Source organism: Lasioglossum baleicum, chromosome 5 (genome assembly GCF_051020765.1).
Source record: "Lasioglossum baleicum chromosome 5, iyLasBale1, whole genome shotgun sequence".
NCBI classification, from domain to species: Eukaryota; Metazoa; Arthropoda; class Insecta; order Hymenoptera; family Halictidae; genus Lasioglossum; species Lasioglossum baleicum.
The window spans coordinates 12,772,850-12,792,156 of record NC_134933.1 but is presented as its reverse complement, the minus strand read 5'-3'; the positions used below and the strand labels follow the sequence as shown (position 1 = coordinate 12,792,156).

The following is a 19,307-nucleotide window of genomic DNA, read 5'->3' as shown; positions in this document are numbered from 1 at the left end:
TTAATGGCAACAACCTTTGTAGATCCAAAACAAATGAAAATTGTACAATATTCTATCGAATTGTATATTCTAGCCTTTTCTGAAAATTTTCATAAGCCATGAATGCTTAAAGACCCGCACACAAGTAATCGCTTTAAACTGTAAAAAATAAATTCTCCAATGTTTCGACTTACGAGAGGAACATGTCAATCCTACAGTAATCGTAGGAACAGTGAACTAGCATTAAGACAGAAACGTTCATCAAAATATCAGCGTGCTTGTTTCTTTCGTAAAATCTAAATATTGAACGAACAACATCTCGACCATTCACATTTTCCTCGCGAACGTAGTTGAAACAATATTAACGGATCCGTCGGAGACTGCGCGTTTGTCTGGCGAGATTTTCAACAGGGCCCTTTCCGCTCGTTTCTCGCCGTGCGTCATTGAAATATGCAATTCAAAGGAGGCGAACAAGCGAGCCTCTTTACAATGTTCGTTCGTTGCGTGTTATTTAACAACACCCTTTCGCGCGCTCGAAACCCATGAAACCCTTCTCCAGTTGAAAATCACATTTCTCCGGGACGCGTGTGCAACCTCCGCGGTACCGCGGCCATAATACGTCGTCACGGGGATGGGAAAACTAGATTTTCCCTTCAAAAACAATCACGGGAACGTCAACCTCGTCGTTGCAGTGAAAAAAAAAAATATATTCGCCAGCGAGCGAACCGACTGCGAGAGGCACAGGGGAAAAATGTAAAGCCCGGAACGAGTCGCGCGCGAAGGGCTAAAAGCTATTTCGATAAATTCACGATAAACCATCGAGAGCTCTAGTGTTCCCCCGCCTCTGTCCGTAATTTCCCGAAACTGCCGGCCGTATTTTCGTGGATGTCCTTATTCTTTCCACGGGAACTGCGAGGCAGACGTAAAACCGTCGCCGCCGGGTTATAGCTTAATAGGGCCGCTTTGTACTTGTCGCGCACGAGCGGGGAGAGGAAAAAGGGAAAATTGGTCCACTCAGGGTAAAAGCGGTGACGAGCAAAAAAACCGAATGGATCGTCGAGGTTGACACGTGGCCATCGTATCACCGCGACCCTCTGCAACCATACGCAAACACCATTCGATCAGAGTAACGGGATAATGTTTATCCGCGAGGATGTGATTATCGGGCTCGGTGTCTCCTTTCGGCGTCACACTTCTCTGGAATGTCGAGAACCACGTGACCACTGCGATTCCCTCCACCTTTGCAATATCTATGCGTTCAACTTCTGAGCTAATTTTCATAAACAATGTTGATATTACTGTACGGAACTATTATACATTGTATAAAGTCGCACGAGAGGCAATCTGAACGAGAATATATCGTTCACTCCTAAGAAAAGTGATCCAAGCCAAAAAAAGGAAATTTTACAGCGAAGCCATTTTTTTTAAAGCAGCTAAAATTGCCAATTTTTTAAGTCATGTACATTAATTATAAATAGACTGCGGATGTTCAGGCAAATTTTAAGAAAGTGGAATCATGTGAAATGTCTTTTTCAGCGGTAGAAGTCTTTGTAGATCAGAAATAAATAAAAATCATACTTGCAAAATTTTATTTTCTAGCGTTTTTTGCAAATTTCTTGAAGCCATGAATGCAGGCTAGTTATATGAAGTACACCAAAATTTATACATTTTTTAGAAATACATACACTTTGAGTTGCGTCACTTTTCTTCTGAATGAACGATATATTTGTTCGTTTCAAAAATGTACAAATCCTCCGATAATAAAATGGTTCACTTCGTTAATTGTTAATTGAAATTTATCAATTGAATTATATGGATTTATTTAGCTTATTTACGTCACTTAAATGTACACTTTAATAATTAAAAGGATGATAAACGTTAAATTCGCGTATCAAACTGATGTACAATATAATAAAAGTTTGAAATGAATTTTTCGAATTTACACTCGAGATCCAAGCAATTTCGTATAATCCTATTAGTGGCGTCGAAATAAATGGAAAAGCAATTTTCATCTGTATGGATGAACATTGATATTAATTTAATATCAACGACAACCATTACTGGAGCTACATTATTCGGTAAGATAAGACCTCGCCCTCTATACATTTCTTACAACATTACCTGAAAATTTACAACACGATGTGGCGTTCAATATACTCGGCGAGTTCACACCTCTGTGTATGTATACCTCTACCTTCTTATCCAATCAGGAACTCCACCTCCGGGGCGTTGTAACCTTACCGGAAGATCAGCCGGATAAAATTGAGAACTCTCTCTCTCGGAAAGTGTTTCTCTATTTCTAACACTCTATTACACTCTCTGTATCCCACCCTTTTCAACAGAAAAAAAAGAAATATCATTTCAACTAAGGAAAGGAGGGGTGGGATCGAGTTGGTGTTTATGTCTCGTGGAAAATACTGTTTCCACTGTGAGAACAATGCAATCAAAAATATATTTTGTGTACATATGAATGATATATTTTCTCATAGACGATAAGGGTGAATAAAATGCTAGTATGTACATAATTATAACGTATAATTAAAATGTGACATAAGATTAAAATGTACGTTATATCCCAAAATAAATTTGTTATTTTTGAAAAATAATATAATCAAGGATGTTCTGGACGTATAATGGGAGACAAAAGTACAAGAAATTCGAAATCCATCAATATATTGGCAATGAAAGCCATTCATGAGTATATTTTGCAAACATTTGTATACTTTTTTTTACACCGTTGTCGCGTTTCCATGCTAGTGAGATGACAACACGATAAATTTGACGTTTTGTAACAGTTTATAATTTTTTACTCTGTAACTGTTTAGTGAATCCTAATAAATTTTGAACATAATTAATTACATAATTTTTACTACATATAAAAAAACTGGAGATTCTAGTTGCGTTTTTTCAAGGTTTAAATAGGGTTTGAAGTGGAATTTTGTGAATTCTCCATAAGAAGACGTGTTGAAATGTGCAAACTTTAAGTTGCTATAATTCTTAAACGGTGCAGTGAATCGAACCCAAACGTTGGTAATTGCATTAATTTAGTAAGAATTATATCTTGTCAAATTTTCAAAAATTTTGTTGCGTTTTTATATACCTCCAGAACATCCTTAATCGAAGTCCTTGTATCGTTCCAGATGATTTTTGTCCTAGTTTACCCATGTCAACCCCCTCCCCTAAACACGACCCATACACTCGTTCATATCAATCCGGTTGGGTACCCGAAGGACGGACAATCGATGTCGGGGGGACTCGTCGCCAATCAACCCCCGGTGGACACCAGTCCGGGTTACTGGGGCATGGCGTAACAGTACGACAAGAAAGAAGCCAAAAAACTTGCGTTTGCTATCACGAAGCTACCGGACAATAGCGAAACGCCGCGCGCCGTCCCGTGGTCGATCGGAGCTTCCTCGCCACGAGTATCCTCGATACAGTTACGAAACGAGTCGTCACGCGGCCGGTTAAAACAATTACGTTTCCGTTCCGCGAGTGGAAACGGTTTCTTTGATCCGTTTACGTTACGACCACCTTTCCGATTCTCCCATGTGTAGCATTCCTTCAGCCGTCTCGGGAATACCAGGCCGCTTTGCTATTTCACGATCCGAGTCGATGGTATTACTTTGCTGTATTATTCTTATATATTATTAACACCTCCACCGACGAAGTGTTAGCCCAGAAAAAAAGTCCCACAAGATATAGTTATTTCATCACCTTCGAGTTTGACCATTTTCTATCAACTTTTGTATTATCACCTCAATATTTTCAATTTTTGTTGTCGACATCATATTTTCATTTACTTAATATTCTTTCCCTTTCAGCAATTTATACATTTTTTATTTTTTCAATAATTCTAATTCTTTTATATTACTGTTATATTATCACCTCAATATTTACAATTTTTCATGTCGAAATCATTTTCATTTACTTAATATTCTTTCCCGTTTATCAATTTATACATTTTTTATTTTTGTAATAATTCTAATTCTTAGTTTGTGCACTGAATGATTTCGTGATTTATTTAAATGAGTTCACTAATTGAGATGGTCTGTCAATCTAATGGACTTCTTTGCATCCTACAAATCCTATTGGAACAGTTATGACGACTCTTAAAAATGGGAGAAAAACCACATATAACTAACGTGACGGTCGACATGATAACATATTGTCACTCATATTTGGTTAACGCAATTATCTGTGCTGTTCCGAATTAATCCCGCTACCATCGGATAGTTAATGAATTTACGTGACAGAATATGCCAGAAATGAACAATGAAATTTTGTTGATCGGGATTTCGGTTTGGAAAAACTCGAATTTGGAAAGGCTTCGAGTATGCGCGCTATTGAATTGGAATCGGGTGACGCGGCTGTCCATAATCTGCCGATTCTATTGTACTTGTAATTACTAGTGTGCGCGCGCCTAAAAATTCTGAAAATCAGTTCCCTGATGATTGGACCGGTTTTTTAATGCAAAATGAACATTTTTTTAAGTCGATTATAGAAAACAGAGCCTAAATAAACATGTGGTTCTTCACACGCTTATTTCACTTATTCACTTTTGCTAATTAGAAGACTTGTGCTAATTAGAAGATCATTATCATTAACAGTAACTATACATCGTAATCAACAGAAGAGAATATTACTACCCCATCTGTAATTCGACATTTACAGTCACTAAAAATTTGTTTATGCTACAATATAACTCCTATTGAACCATTAAACCCTAGGCTCCTATTGTTTTCTTACATTATGCGTTTACGAGGCAACCGCCAGCCAACGCGCGTGAATCTCACGTATATACTATACGAGAGAGAGAGGGAGAGAGAGAATGATAGTAGTCCGCAACATAAATGGGTTAACGGCCGTCGCAAATCAGAACCGGCGACGTTCCGACGTTAAACAAAGCAATTTTCTTACCGTTTGTCGCTGGAAAATTCGCGAGGGAAAATAACCGAACTCGACGTTGCCACTGTTATTACTCTCCGGCTATAACGGGATCAAGTAAGTAGATTCGTATCAAAACTGATCGTTTCACGAGTACTTCGAAAAAGGAGAGCTATATTTTGAAATAGACTCAAAGCTGACGTAGATTCGAACAGTTTGTAAGTACTTTGAGAAATGTGAGCGGTGCTTCCAGGTATATCTGACTCCTGGCTGAGTAGGTTGAAACTTTTTACGAGTATATCGGAAGTTCTCTGTCCTCTCGAGCTGTGTATAGTAAAATTCAATACAAATACGTTAGTAGCATTTATGTTTGTTGGGCCCTATGTTGGCTAATCATTAGACAGTGAATCCTTATGCCTTATCCTTAGGCTTCTAAAAATTAAAAACAAAAACACTAGAATATACAATTCTACAGAATTGAATACGATTTTTATTTATTTCAGATCTATTATGCAGGGTGCAAAAATAAGTCGAAAAGAAGGAATAACATTTTTTTGTTTGACGCTACGTTATCGACAGAGTTGGGCAAAAATGTTTATTTAAATAAAATTTTTGCCCAACTCTGGTTATCGAGAAAATCGAGTTTGAAAATACAACGAATACACTTGCTATTGCACAGAAATCGTCTGACGCGTCTGACCACGATCAACCAATTCTACTTTCTGCATATGATAAGCACGCGAACCTGGCGGAAGTTTAAACTCGATTTTCTCGAAAACAAGCTGCCAAACGAAGAAATATTATTCCTTTTTTTCGACTTATTTTTGCATGTAAATCTGCCTGCAGAAATTAAAAATTGCATAAACATCTGCAGTCTACCAATCATAAATGCTACTAGAGTAATTTCTTCGTCTCAAACAATAATATAACTTACAGTGCTGTATGACTAACGGTGCATTATTGTGGAGCAGTTTGAAAATTCATTTTGCAGCACGTTGAGCGAAGATCACGTGTCTCACAAATCGTCGCACGACACAACACGATAATGACACCGCACGGAAGGATCCATGGACATTATGCGACTCGATGATGCGCACGAGTGAATTCCAGTGACGCGCGACCCGATACGCGGCAACATACTGACCGTGGTAGACGGTGATCGTTACTGATCACGGAAGGCGAAAGTAAATCACCGACCCCGTTCGATCCGCTCGCCGAACCCCCTGGCTTCGTCTCATTTCACTTCGATCGAATTAGCGAACCAGCCCGACACAGATATCTTCTCGAGGAATAATACATTCCGCAGACGAGCCTGGTCACAGCCGGTCACGTATTTCAAACTACACTCCCGTTCATAGGCTTAGGACACCTCTGGTTTTTAGTGAAACTCTGGTATTTCGCATAGATTATGAACCTTTAACACTAAACCTACCGAGCCTTAAAAGTAACTGGTACACATGTTCCCTTATAAAAATGACAAGATTGATTTTATTTAGACTTTGTGCGGCTCCTATTGTAATACGTGCTCCACTAAAGATATCTATACAATCATTTCTTATGAAATCATTTTTATTATTTCAATAATTGTAAAATAAAAATCTGGAACTGGTCATTTTGACCGGTGGTGGTAGGTTTAGTGTTTACTATATTAACTACATAATATAAATATAATGATAATGATCGAAAACACACGTCAAAAATATGTAAAAACTGTTTGGATCAACTTTAACGTAGCGATTCATTGAAAATTATGAAATGACCACCCCAATCAGCAGATCTGAACCCCATAGAAAAATTATGGGATGACCTGGATAGACAGGTATGAAACTTTTGCCCTACTTCGAAAAGACATTTATCAATAATATAACAACAGGAAGTACGAAAAAATTGATCACACGGATGCCAAGAATAGGGAAAACTAATAAAGAAACGTGGATGGATTCTTCGATGAAAAGAAACTAAAATATTGTTTTACTTCTTGGTAAGATTTTTGATATATGAGTGCAGCATGCTTTCCTTGACTTGTAAACCTTTAAATAAGGAAAACTTTGTTCGCATCCTTCAACGATTATTTCAATTTTACAGAGTTTAATACAAATATGATCACTGTCCTAAGACTTATGAGCGGGAGTGTACGTGTAAACGGTCGACCGCGCGACACCTGTAGACATTTGCCATAACCGACGCCGTTTATCGACGGCTATCAATTATTTTATTTCGCAAGCGCCGAGGGCCAAAGCGTTCCTCGCAACCGAAACCCTGCTGTACCGATAAAGGACTTTCCCCCGGTAGTTTATGACCGCCGTTAATCGGTCTACGGCTGACCATTGCAATTTGAACGCATCGCATGGTCGCGCAGGAGTTCTGAAAAATGCACGTGTAATCATGAAATTCGAGATATTAATTAAAAATAGTTTTCTGAGCATGACCAACCAATTCTACTCTCCCGGGGGTTTCAAACTGGGTTTTAATCTGTTTCCTGTGTTAACAAGAGAGTTTCGCTGGCAACGGTTCCGCGTGAGAAAAACATGCGCAAAACCTTTGGCAGTAAATGAATTGGAATGGAACGGCTTGTAAAGGTAAAAAGGATCACGATTGTTGCGCGAAAAGGAAAATCACTTCGAAATTGCAAGCTTGCTTGAAGCACTGAGGTTTTACTATCTACTAGAGCCCGGTTTGCTAAAGCTTTACTTGTACTACTTGAAGTATTTTCTAGCCAGTGTTCTGGAGAATGTTTGCTCGTAGAAGTGGAGATGTAGACCTTTTCGACTTGCTTAATCCACCCTTTAAAACAATTTGAATCTTCTTGGAATTGTAATTTTAATTGTAATTCTGTATGTATTAGAATAATTTTAAGACGTTGATATCTTATATGAACTACTGTGTGAATGAGTTATTTAATGAAATTCTATGAAACGATGAAAATAAGTTATAATGAACTTCACTATGAAAATAATTCTATATTAACAAAGGGGAAGCATTATACCAATTTACCAGATATGCCAATTATTATCATTACCAATATAATGGAATCCTAATTGGATTTTTAATGAGAATGAGAATCAAACAGTCTCGTACCAAATGTAATCTATTTTTCATTAAAATTCAGAAAAGCATTTTATATTGTCACATGTCGACTACATAATAGCATAATTTTTAATACTACTTGGAGCAATAAAAGCTTTGATAATTAATCGTTGTAATCGGACAACATTTATTTCGCAATCCGGATTTCCATACAGATGAAATTTTATTTATCCAGTTGTGCCTTCAAAAAGCGCATCGGCGGCACAATATTTTCGCAGTATTAAATATTGGTTTTCAATTGATGGCGGAATCGGAAATTTAGTAATAAACTCGAAACGAAATAAGACTGGCAGTTTTGTACCCGGTATAAACAATTGTGTTAGGGAATTAACACTGGTTTTGCATTTCTATACATGTATGGATTTGTGCTGTCTATCACATTTCATACAGATGTCAACGTTTGTTTTCCAAAGTGACGTATTGGATATTACGAACTCCATCACAGATTTCGAGACACAAATTCGTACGCAATCACCAGGACAACGAAATAATTTTCAACATGGTCTCAACATGTATGGATTTACCAATATATGTATCAAGATAAATGTAAAGATTACCATTTACGATCTTATTGAATATGTAAGCCACGAAATTTTCCTCGTTGCGATTCATATTATTGAAGAAATAAAATACACACACAAACTTCAAAATTATGCGTTGGGAATGTATTAAAAATTATTTTTTAAGCACGATTAAATAGGATGTGCAATAAAAATGATTTATAAATTCCTAGAAATTACCTGTCTAATTATTATTTGATCACAGCGCAACTTATAAATGTCGAACAACAATCGTCGAAATGAATAACAAATGAAAACGCGACGTTTGCGAGACATTCAGTTAAATAAATGTATTACGTACCCGTGTATACATGCGCATGCCTATATGCATACATGTATCCACGTATTTACGCATATCTGAACACGAACATCAGCACGGTAGCACAATTGGGCATATGCATGACTATAGATACGCATTCCCTTGTACAAGGCTTATATAGCGTATTCATGTCGTCTATATCTGCGGCATCGCTGATAGAAATTATTAAAGTCTTCCAACAGAAATTACGTGAAAACAGAACGAAACGGAATGATCGTTGTGTTGCAAACGAGACTGGAACCGGTTCTCGAATGTGGGTGTGTCCCTTCGTTTAGTACATCATCGTCGACCAATCAAGCTATTGCTTGTTATCACCTGATACGTCGTAGGAATCCTAATATCGGGACTGTTGCGGTCTCCGGAGGAATCAATGTCTCTCTCCACACTGAGTAATATACATTTCATGACAAATCTACACAGGCACAGATGCAAGCCGACACGTGTGTGGAACGGTTCTAGTTCGACGAAAATAGAGAAACTGTGTGCATGCATCGGATGCTTGGATACTGTCGCTCTATAGTCAAACAGTTTCCTTTCAACGGCCTGGGTAAATGAAATTGGAACCTTAACGACACTGCTTTTGTATCGAAATTGACCTGTAACGTCCAGCACACGCGTCGCTGAACAGCTAACATTATATAATGTTTAACCCCGTCCATTTTCGCAACTTGACGAGTCCCTTGTGTGTCAAATTGAAATCACGGTAAAACAAAAGGAAATGGAACGATAATTTAAAAATGAAAATGTTGAGAGTTATAATTCAGCGAGTAACTTAATATAAATTTGTCGTTATCACATGAAACTTTGTGCATGTGTATAATTTACTGAAATCTATAAAAGTTCTCTTCCAAATTCCGAGCGATGCCAATATCACAACTTTTCGAACATCTCAAAAAGATTTTAAGAAAGATTTCGAATTTTAAAAAAGTTGTCAGTTAATTCTTATAAAGGGTGTCCGCATACCCCCGACTGTATGAAAACTCTTGTGTCCATCAATGCCTCGTTGTTTATGAGAACCGAATAAATGACGGCACCCTTTTACATTTTACAATTTTTCCATTTTAGGAGAATGGCTATTTTTTGCAGGTAAAAGTGAAATAGGAGAAAATTATGCTCCCTTCCTGCAAAAACGCGATCTGACCGTAAACCTTCTATGTGTTCCACCGTTCATGCTGGTTTGATAGCCGGTAAAGAACGTTTTCTTATTGGCACAACAATTTATTTACTTGGCATCGGTCTCATGTGTAGTTTCGTTCCCCGGTAACCTTCCTTGGTGCTTCCCTTTTCTTTCTTTGAACCGAGCTTCGAACGGTGAAGTATGCAATATTTGAGACACAGTTGCAAAGAAGGAAATTCTTTTACCTTCTGACGTTGCAATGCCGTAACGATAAGTAATTGTGCTGCTTTTACATGGTATAATACGATGTTCTAGAAATTTAATGCTAACCGTGGTTCCCCTTAATAACGGCCGAAAGGAGAAATATGCACGGGAGAGCAGGATTCCACGATTTAAAAACGCTGGACAATCTCAAAGAACCTCTGTTTACAAATTTCCTGCTCTGATAAATTTATCTCTGCGCAACGTGAAAGTTGATTGAAAATCCTTTGTACTTATGCTATTGTTTTCACATATTCTTTTAGTTATGCGCGCCTTGTTAGCTATAGAACAAAGGAATATGAAATGAATGCTTTCTCTCGAATTCAGTAAAAACATTTCACGTATTTTTCAGGGGCTCTGTCGAACACGCGTATCCTCGAGGTTCAGAATAAATTATAAATTTTTGAAAAAATTTCCGTATAAATAGGGCTTTACTTTAGATGAAGTCATTTGATGGATTTCATGGCGTACGGATTTCTGCAGTTATAACAATGAAAATGGTACATTAAAATCCTTAAAAAGGAGAGAGATTTTTATTTGCTCCTGATCCTTGTAATTTACACCGAGAATTTTTATGTTGCAGGAAGATCAGCATTTTTCCATTTTTGGAACCAGTAGCAATTTTTCAAAAAATCTCCGTACCGGTAGAACGTTGCACAAAGTAATTTGATGCATTTCATAGACTGCAGATTTTTGCATTCATGATAAAAGTGGAAAGAATTCATAAAAATCGTTAAAAAAGAAAGAGATTTGTATTTTGAAAAAAGATCAGCATTTTTCCATTTTTTTTCAACGAATAACAATTTCTAAAAAAATCTCTGTGTATAGATAGGACGTTGCACAGAGTAATTTGATGCATTTCGTAGACCGCGAATTTTTGCATTTATGATAAGAGAGCGAAAAGGATTCATTAAAATTACTAAAAATGGAAAGGGATTTTTATTTGCTCCCGTTCCTTGCACTTTGAACCGAGAATTTTTACGTTGTAGGGAGATCAGCATTTTTTCATTTTTGGAACCCATAGCAATATTTGAAAAAAGTTACACAAAAACTGAATCCACTCGATCGTATTTGAAGAAAAGTTGTTCGATCTCGAAAAATATTTTTTACACCGACTGTCTGGGAAAGTGTATGTTTCAAGGGCATTGCCACCGAGGAATGTAAACAGTGTCCCCTTGTATACCGTCAGGACGTCACTTGAGCCGATCAAACATACCCCGTGCATCAATTCTAGACAGGATCGCGATGGCGCAGGACAACGTACATGCACCGCGTGATGCACTTTGCCGTATGTCAAGCTCTCCTTCCTGATCGGGAACATCGATGATAGCGAGCAGCTACAAGCATATACTTGGACCAACTCGATGAAACGTATACAAGGACGCGTTTCCGCATACATCTGTGGATACTGGTTAAACCGAGTGAATACACCGCACAGGTGGCGAGTAGTAAGTGCACGCGCTGCGTTGCACTGCCTATAAACATGGCAGCCTCGATCTGCCGATCCGTTTCGGGTACGAAGCCTACGTTCACGGAATTTGTGCGCGTGCGCGAGTGTCGATGGGAATCCTCGTGGGAACGCTTAAATTCACTTAACGATTACCATGCACCCCTCTGACTGCTTCCTTCGAGATTACCGGCGATCGCAGCCGAAAAATCGCTGCAGGTCGACTCGTCCGCCTCAATCACCGGCGATCTAACCTGTAAATAGCTCGGAAGAGATCGGCGCTAATTCTCTGCGATTCCTTCTCCGAGATCCATCGATGGGGCTGCAGCTAATTGCCCGAACTAGACTTTTCAATTACAGTAGAACTCCTGTGGACTCGAAAACAACAAGATCCTCTTGGATTTAGATAGTCTGAAATGAATCATAAAGCCAGGATGTTCGAAAAGGGTCTAGCAAGTAAGCTTGGTCCACCACAAACAATGTATTTAGGTTGAAAGATACTCCCTCGAAATTTTAATATGAGGTTAAACACCCTGAACTTTATCATTTTATTTTAAATAAATTTTTTTTCTAACCCTCATATATTTTCTCACAATTCTGAAAAAAATATATGAAATGCAAGAAATGAGTTAGAGTATGTTCGTTTTTTTTTTCGTTTTAATATCTTAATTGACAACCGAGAAAAAAAATAATAAGGTTTAGTGCGTTTACCCTCATTCCTCGTTAAAATTTTGGGGGATTATATTTGAACCTAAAAGCATTGTTTTACACACGATATGTATAAAAATCGTCGTGGGAGTCGCTGGACCCTTTGACTACTGTCGAAGAGGTAATGAAAACTTGCTGGCAACTGGCGGAACATGAAGCCGGCAAACCTCGGTGAAGCCACAGAGAAGAAGAACGAGTAATCATTCGTGAAAGTGGGATTTCACGGAAGGTGAATGCAACGAGGATCAAGCCGGGTGGGTTCGCCTGGAGGAATAACAATTGAGCGATTAAAAGTGGTCGAAAAGGCGGGAACGAAGCGAGATGGCCGCGAATACGCCTCGTCAGAAATTCAATGTACCCGTCAAAAGTGGATATCGATGAATATTTAAAGCGACAGGCAGTTCGGTTGAGCCCTTGTCGACACTAGCAATCCTCGAAAAACGGAAGCTCGATCCCCGGGTATGGATAGCCAGGGCGGCACGATGAACACCTCTGCGAAAATCCTCTTTTTATGCCTAGCACGTTCGTCCACTTGTTTGCAGCTTTACCGTTCCCTCGGAATGAGGAGCCGATGCGATACGGTTTCGTGTTTTCCTGACTTCTCATTCGAGCACGGAGCCGAGGGACCGCGACCTGAGCTCGGGTCCGGAATGGAGAAAGGATTTGAATAAATTATTCGCCAACGTAAATCTAAGTTCTTTGCGACCCCGTTCCGAAGCTTCGCCGGCAATCTACGGCCTAAAATGCTCGATTGAGGGTGGGAACCGATCAACAACTCTTATCAGTAGACACTGTATTTCCAGGAGAGGACAAACGCATTTTTATGCCGTGAATTTATCATCTGGATCAACAATAAAATCAAATCAACCAAACGAGCTGGGGATGATACTTTAGCGTAGGGGAGACTGCCAGGATTGATACGTAGGGGGGCTTGATACATTATTACATTTTTCACGCGAAAAGCTGAAGAGAAGTGTACGAGGTATGTTTCTGATCACTAGACTGCGAATCTTTATGCGAAATAAAAATGTTTTGTATTGATTGTGGGAATCAGGAATAACATAAAAATGGATTTCATCCCTTAACAACTTTGTTCCATTAAAAGCAACATTACAACATTCTTGAATCACTTAAATCTTTTTCTGTTTTATATTTCACCCAACCAATTTCTTCATAAATGATCACGTTGCGGCTTCTCCTGAGCACGCATATTTTTTACTCAACGCAGAAATTTAAACTCGGAGTCCTTTTCTTCTCGGTTCTAGAATGCTTTTGGCCGAGAAAGAACGCAACGAAATAACTATCGCGAAGATCCTCACGTATACCCAATAAATAACATCGAGTTGAACGGCAGTTTTTGAGCTTCCGCAGCGAAAGTAAGAAAACCCCTTGGAGGAGGATGGCTGCAAATAAACGTTCGTTCTTAAGTAAATCGTAGCCACACTCGGACAGGCCAGATAGTTGAAATACATATGTACGTCCTATATATATTTATATACACACAATATGTATGTATATATACGCTATAGTCTATATCGTTTCCGTCGATTCATCGATTTCTCGGTTGCCCGAGAGAGCACCGATAGCTTCCTCGATTTGGAGCAGCTACAGGAAGGTTCCGGACATAAAGACGGAGATCTGGGATGTAGAGCGAGAGCAATCTAGAGAGAGAGAGAGAGAAATACATGGAGAGATGAAGAGAGAAAGGAAGAGGAAGATAGTTCCTCGAACCGGCCGGCTCTTAACCCAGCTGAACCCTTCCGTCCGACCACTTTCATCGCTATAAACAACGTAACCTCTGGCCTCGCCACCCCGGAGGAGCGGGCTCCGGCGTTCCGCAATTAATCGGCCGGCGATATACTCGACGACGACCGGTGTAATCCAGCCGGTGAAATGTCCGAGCGTGTTAAATTTAATTCCGTGTCCGCGAGCGAAAGATTAAACGATATACAAGGAGTAGAAGCGGTAGTATCGGGGGTGGCTCTAGAGCTTGGTCCCGGACAGCGGGGATGAAAGGAAACGCAGCCGCGCCGGGGGTCAAGCAAAGAGAAGACGTGATTCCGGCTCAATTGCCCAAATGATCGTGACGGAACGGGGTGCCGGTGGCAGACCAATTTCATGGAGACGCTAGCCGTGAATCACTGCCCGTTGGGGACACTTAAACGGCTATACCGGACCGCACCAGAGGTATGTAGGTCGCGTTCAGGCGCGAACACCGCACGCAGACCGCCTAGACGATTGTATATACACCGCGAATCCTGGCAATCCGTTGAATAATTGCTCGATTCAATACGTAATCACGCTACTTCCTGCACGGTACCCACCCTCTCTCGTCCATACATGTCTTCCCCGTACGATCGGCCAGCCTGCCTCGCCTCTGCCTCGCCACCGCCTCGCCTGCCTGCCTCCCAATAGAGACGTAATCCTATTTAAGCCGGTTATAAGCATATCCTACCGAGAGGCTGAGTACATTATATTCATGGGCCACCTCCTTCGGAGACTGCGTCCTTTAAGCTGGCAAAGCACGTCTTCCGGAATTTCTGACTAACGGGCATTTCATTAATCAAGACCCTTAATGCTACTACATCCTGTAGTTAATTAATTTTCAATGAGAGTGCATTGTGACTTTGAGAGCCTTCTCTCAGCTGTACAATTTTTGACGGGTCATTTGTTAACTGTCCCTGCCCGGTGGTCCTGCCTGATAGTCTTTTTAGAAGTCGGATGGGTTTATTGTTTCGCTGGTCTCTCATTTTGGAACCGGTAGTCAGTCATCGTAAACGTTCTTATTATTAGGAAAACTAATTGTAAGTAATATGATATTACGAGACTGTGCGGATCTTTATGCAAAATAAAAAATAGGAGCCAGATAAAAATTGTATTCTTCTTTTAATTATCCTATTAAGCTGAAACAAATACATTGGTGTCCTTAAATATTTTCAACATGTTCACTGCTTCAAATTGTACGTGTGCCCACTTTTGTCATAAATGCATCAAATCCGTAGTCTAATGATTACAAATTCAATCATGTTACAGCACTTTGTTGTGATCTAACTAGTACGGGGGGGGGGCTCTAGGAATTAATAATTTATTCTGCGTTACTGTCAGCATTCGTCACGCAACTCTCTGTCGTCAACCTAGAGAGAATGAAATCGCGAAGACCTAGGAATCTTTAATCAGGATCTTCTGCAATTTGGCTTCTCCTACCCAATTACGAACTCCGCATTATCATCTTCGAGGTCAACGTTCAGACATGTAAGAATGACAGCGGCATTATTAGAATTACTGAACTGGTTTCCGTTAATTAGGACACTTTCAGGGAAAGGGCAGACGTGATTCCTTAGAAATCACGTAGAAATTCTAGATAACGCACAAAAGACATCAGAAATTGAGCGCTATTCACTTGGTAATTCATACCAAGTCTAGAAACATACTTTTTCAGTTTACAGAACATTCCTAATACAGTTGGAGGACTCCCTTTTTGCTTTTAGGTTTGCAATAAACTTGAAACCAACAGTATTGGGTTACAGAAAGCATAATTTCCTGTCTAGAATTATTCTTCTTGTTACCTACAAGTGGAACATAGAAGTACTTTGTGTAACAGATAAGCTTGAAGATCTGAGAAACTTCAGTCGTTAGCAAGATGTCGCATTCACTATCAACTATCGATCTGGGTCGAGGATTCTCTTTCAGAAAATACAGCAACTACTTGGAGTCAATAACTAGATGAATATTACATTACCAAGAAAGAATACCTTATCGGTTATAACGGTTGTATATACCGTTGAAATATTCCTATGATGTATCTGCTAACTGTTGTAGGTGGTGCTTCCCACTAGTCCGGCATTTGAACATCTCATGGAGAATTCTGAAATCGTATTTGCGTGTGAGAAGGAAGATTTAATAAAACTCGAGAAACAGGAAAGTATATGGGGTCGTCATCTCAGAATACCGTGCACATGTGTCGCGAATCGATAATACGCGGCCGCTCGGAAACATGTAGATACGTAGACAACTAAACTGAAACTAGTTTGGGACGGCTGAAAAATTGATTACTAGTACATTTTGTAACATGTGTTCGACTGAAAACATTGGTCGAGTGTAGAGCATATTGGATTGCTGAATGGTTGCTTCTTCGTTCTTCATTCTTCGTCAATCATATAGTTATAAAAACTGTCCGTTGTCCGGAGGTTAATATCGTGCAAAGCTGTTTACAGAGCTCCTAGAGACTTCCGAGAGCCCCCATGGTTTCTCAGGGTTGTTTAAAGGATCTTTGTCACCCAATGTGGACTCTCGTGGTTCTACAGAAGTTGTACAGTGTATCCCTTGTTTCTCATAGTTGTTCAAGTTCAGAGAGTCCCTTGACACCAATAACAATTCTAACAGTACTTCAGGATTCTCCGAAAGATCTTTACGAGCCCAAAAGTGTTCCCACAGTTCTTCAGGATTATCTACAGAATTTTAAGGTTGTCCAGACAATCATTAAAGAACTATGACACTATCAACGTGGACTAGAAAATTCCTGGTGCATCCCTAGGGAAGCATAGGAGTCCCTAGAGATTTTCAGAGTGCCTTAAGGGTACTCTGAACTGCCACTACAAGTTTGCAGGTTAGTTCACAGAATTTTCGGGAGACCGAAAACGATCCAAGTTTCTTTAGTACTGTCCGGGGACTATAAAAAATCCCTAGATTGCCCAAGATGCCCAGAAGATCGGACTCTCACCACTGAGGGTTCTTAAGGGACATTGAAGATCCTAGAGTGTTCTCCTTGATCTCCCGGTGTCGAAGCACGAAAATTCAAGAGATACTAAAAATCGTTGCTTCCTCGGTACAATTGTAGTACTTCAGAACTTTTTGTTTTAACGATATCCTTTTGGCTCGCCCAGAATTTCGTTATTAATGTTCAAGTGAAATGGTCAAGTTAAACGAATTTATAATAACAAATGACGCCTCTGAAGTTTGGCTATTAGTGTTTCAGTATTAAACCGGAAATGGTCCGACTCGCCCTGGTCAACCGTACTATTAATTGCCTTTTAATTATTCGCAGTTGACAAGTTAGCCTTAGCTACGTCTTTATCAGCATACTATTGACCTTTGGAGTTTGGCAGAATTTCGCGGCTAGTTAAATATCGGTTTTGGTGCGGAGGCCATACCTCGGAGGATCGCCGTGGCAAAGGGACAGAAGTTAGGAGACTCGCTTTTACGGTCTTGCCTCAGATAACTTAGCGGGTCATCAACGGCCCCGGCTCCGTCTCTCTCGTTCGATCTCACGGAACGGCGGGTTACAGCGGTTACGGTTAACTAGCGTTGTATTCGATTTACAAACAGGCACAGCGTACCGTGTTATTGGACACGTTCCTATCTGTACCCATTATTCGTCACGCGCGTACGCGGCGTCCGAATTGTAAATTATGTCAGCCATATAATGTCAGGCTGGATCCCTAAATCGAATCAAAATCTCACGTTCTGACGATTGGTGGATCTCCTCTACAAATATTTGTCTATTCCGCAAACCGGAAATACTATCACGCGCGCCGAACAACGCTTGCTTTCGATAACCCGGTTCGTGTACCGTGAAACTTTCGGGTAAACAGGATACCCATAATCGGGTGAAAAAATCCTGTTCCTGCATAAACTAGATTCTAGTACGGAACTAGTTCGCGTTCTGCTAACACACATCGAAAGTAAATATGTGTATAGATTAGCTCTCGGATTCACGCCAGAACACGGGTCTTAAATTCCAATCTTCTGCTAGCAATTTCAATATCTTTATTTATGGCGCGGAATTGTATACTCGTCAGACAAACTTCCAAGAGAACATACTTCAAGAAATAAGAAAAGATTGCACAACAAATAAACACCGATGAACACCGGGTCTTAAATTCCAATCTTCTGCTAGCTATTCCAATATCTTTATTAATGGCTCGAAATGTACTGCAACAACCATAATTCGTATCAGTCTACTCGTCACACAAACTTCCAAGAGAACGTACTACAAGAAATAAGAAAAGATGGCACAACAAATGAACACCGGGTCTTAAATTCCAATTTATGGCACGGAACATACTGTAACAACCATAATTCGTATCAGTCTACTCGTCAGACAAACTTCCACGAGAACATACTTCAAGAAATAAGAAAAGATTGCACAACAAATGAACATCGATGAACACCCGGTCTTAAATTCCAATCTTCTGCTAGCTATTTCAATATATCTTTATTTACGGCACGTAATATTCTGTAACAACCATAATTCATATTGGTCTACTCACCAGACAAAGTTTCAAGAGAACATACAACAAGAAATAAAAAAAAGATCGTACAACAAATCCCGATCAATACGTACCGAATGAAATAACCGAGCATTAATCCAGCGTGCTCGCGAGATTCTGTTCCGCGTATTTCATTATTGAGCCAACGAACAAAAGAAACACGGCTGCAGCTCACAAAGGAGAACCAGAATGAAGTAACTGTTGGTTTCAATAATCCTCACCCAGTCTTTAATTAATTCAACTCGAATTAAAATTCGTAATGTATAATAAGATGTGTATCCATCAATAATTTTTAAACAATACACTTGGGAAACGGATAAAAGAACAATGGCTCCTCGAACGTAACGCGAGAGTCGGACATTTTCATATATTACAGAATATTTATTTCCAGTTCATTGAGAAACATTCGACCGATATCGAACGAACGGCGCGGCTAATACTGTAACAAAGCAGCGAGCAATTTAGCGCGACGGATGGTTAATGTGTCATCCTGTGCTCATAGATACCATTACATTTAATTATCGTTTGGTCCGAGACAATTTCCGCTCAAAGCGGGCCCCGACAATAAGTCTTCATCCCCAGCAGCCAACGGGAAATCGTATGCTCCTTTCTTACCGAGCACTCCCGCTCCATTAGCCAATAGTTGACTTAATAGTCGATCATTCGATTACAGAGC

General features: G+C 39.7%; 1 protein-coding gene across 4 annotated transcripts in view; it reads right to left on the bottom strand.

Annotated features, from left to right (window-relative positions):
- Kair1d (Kainate-type ionotropic glutamate receptor subunit 1D) overlaps positions 1–19,307 on the bottom strand; it is a 319,596-nt gene that overhangs the window by 277,532 nt on the left and 22,757 nt on the right. Inside the window, exon 1 of one of the 4 annotated variants that reach the window (XM_076424116.1) lies at positions 5,798–6,264. The exons of the other annotated variants lie outside the window; for them this stretch is intronic. The gene's annotated coding sequence lies outside the window, so the exon portion shown is untranslated. Of the gene's footprint in view, positions 1–5,797; positions 6,265–19,307 lie in introns of those variants that run through there. 4 annotated transcript variants of the gene reach the window in all.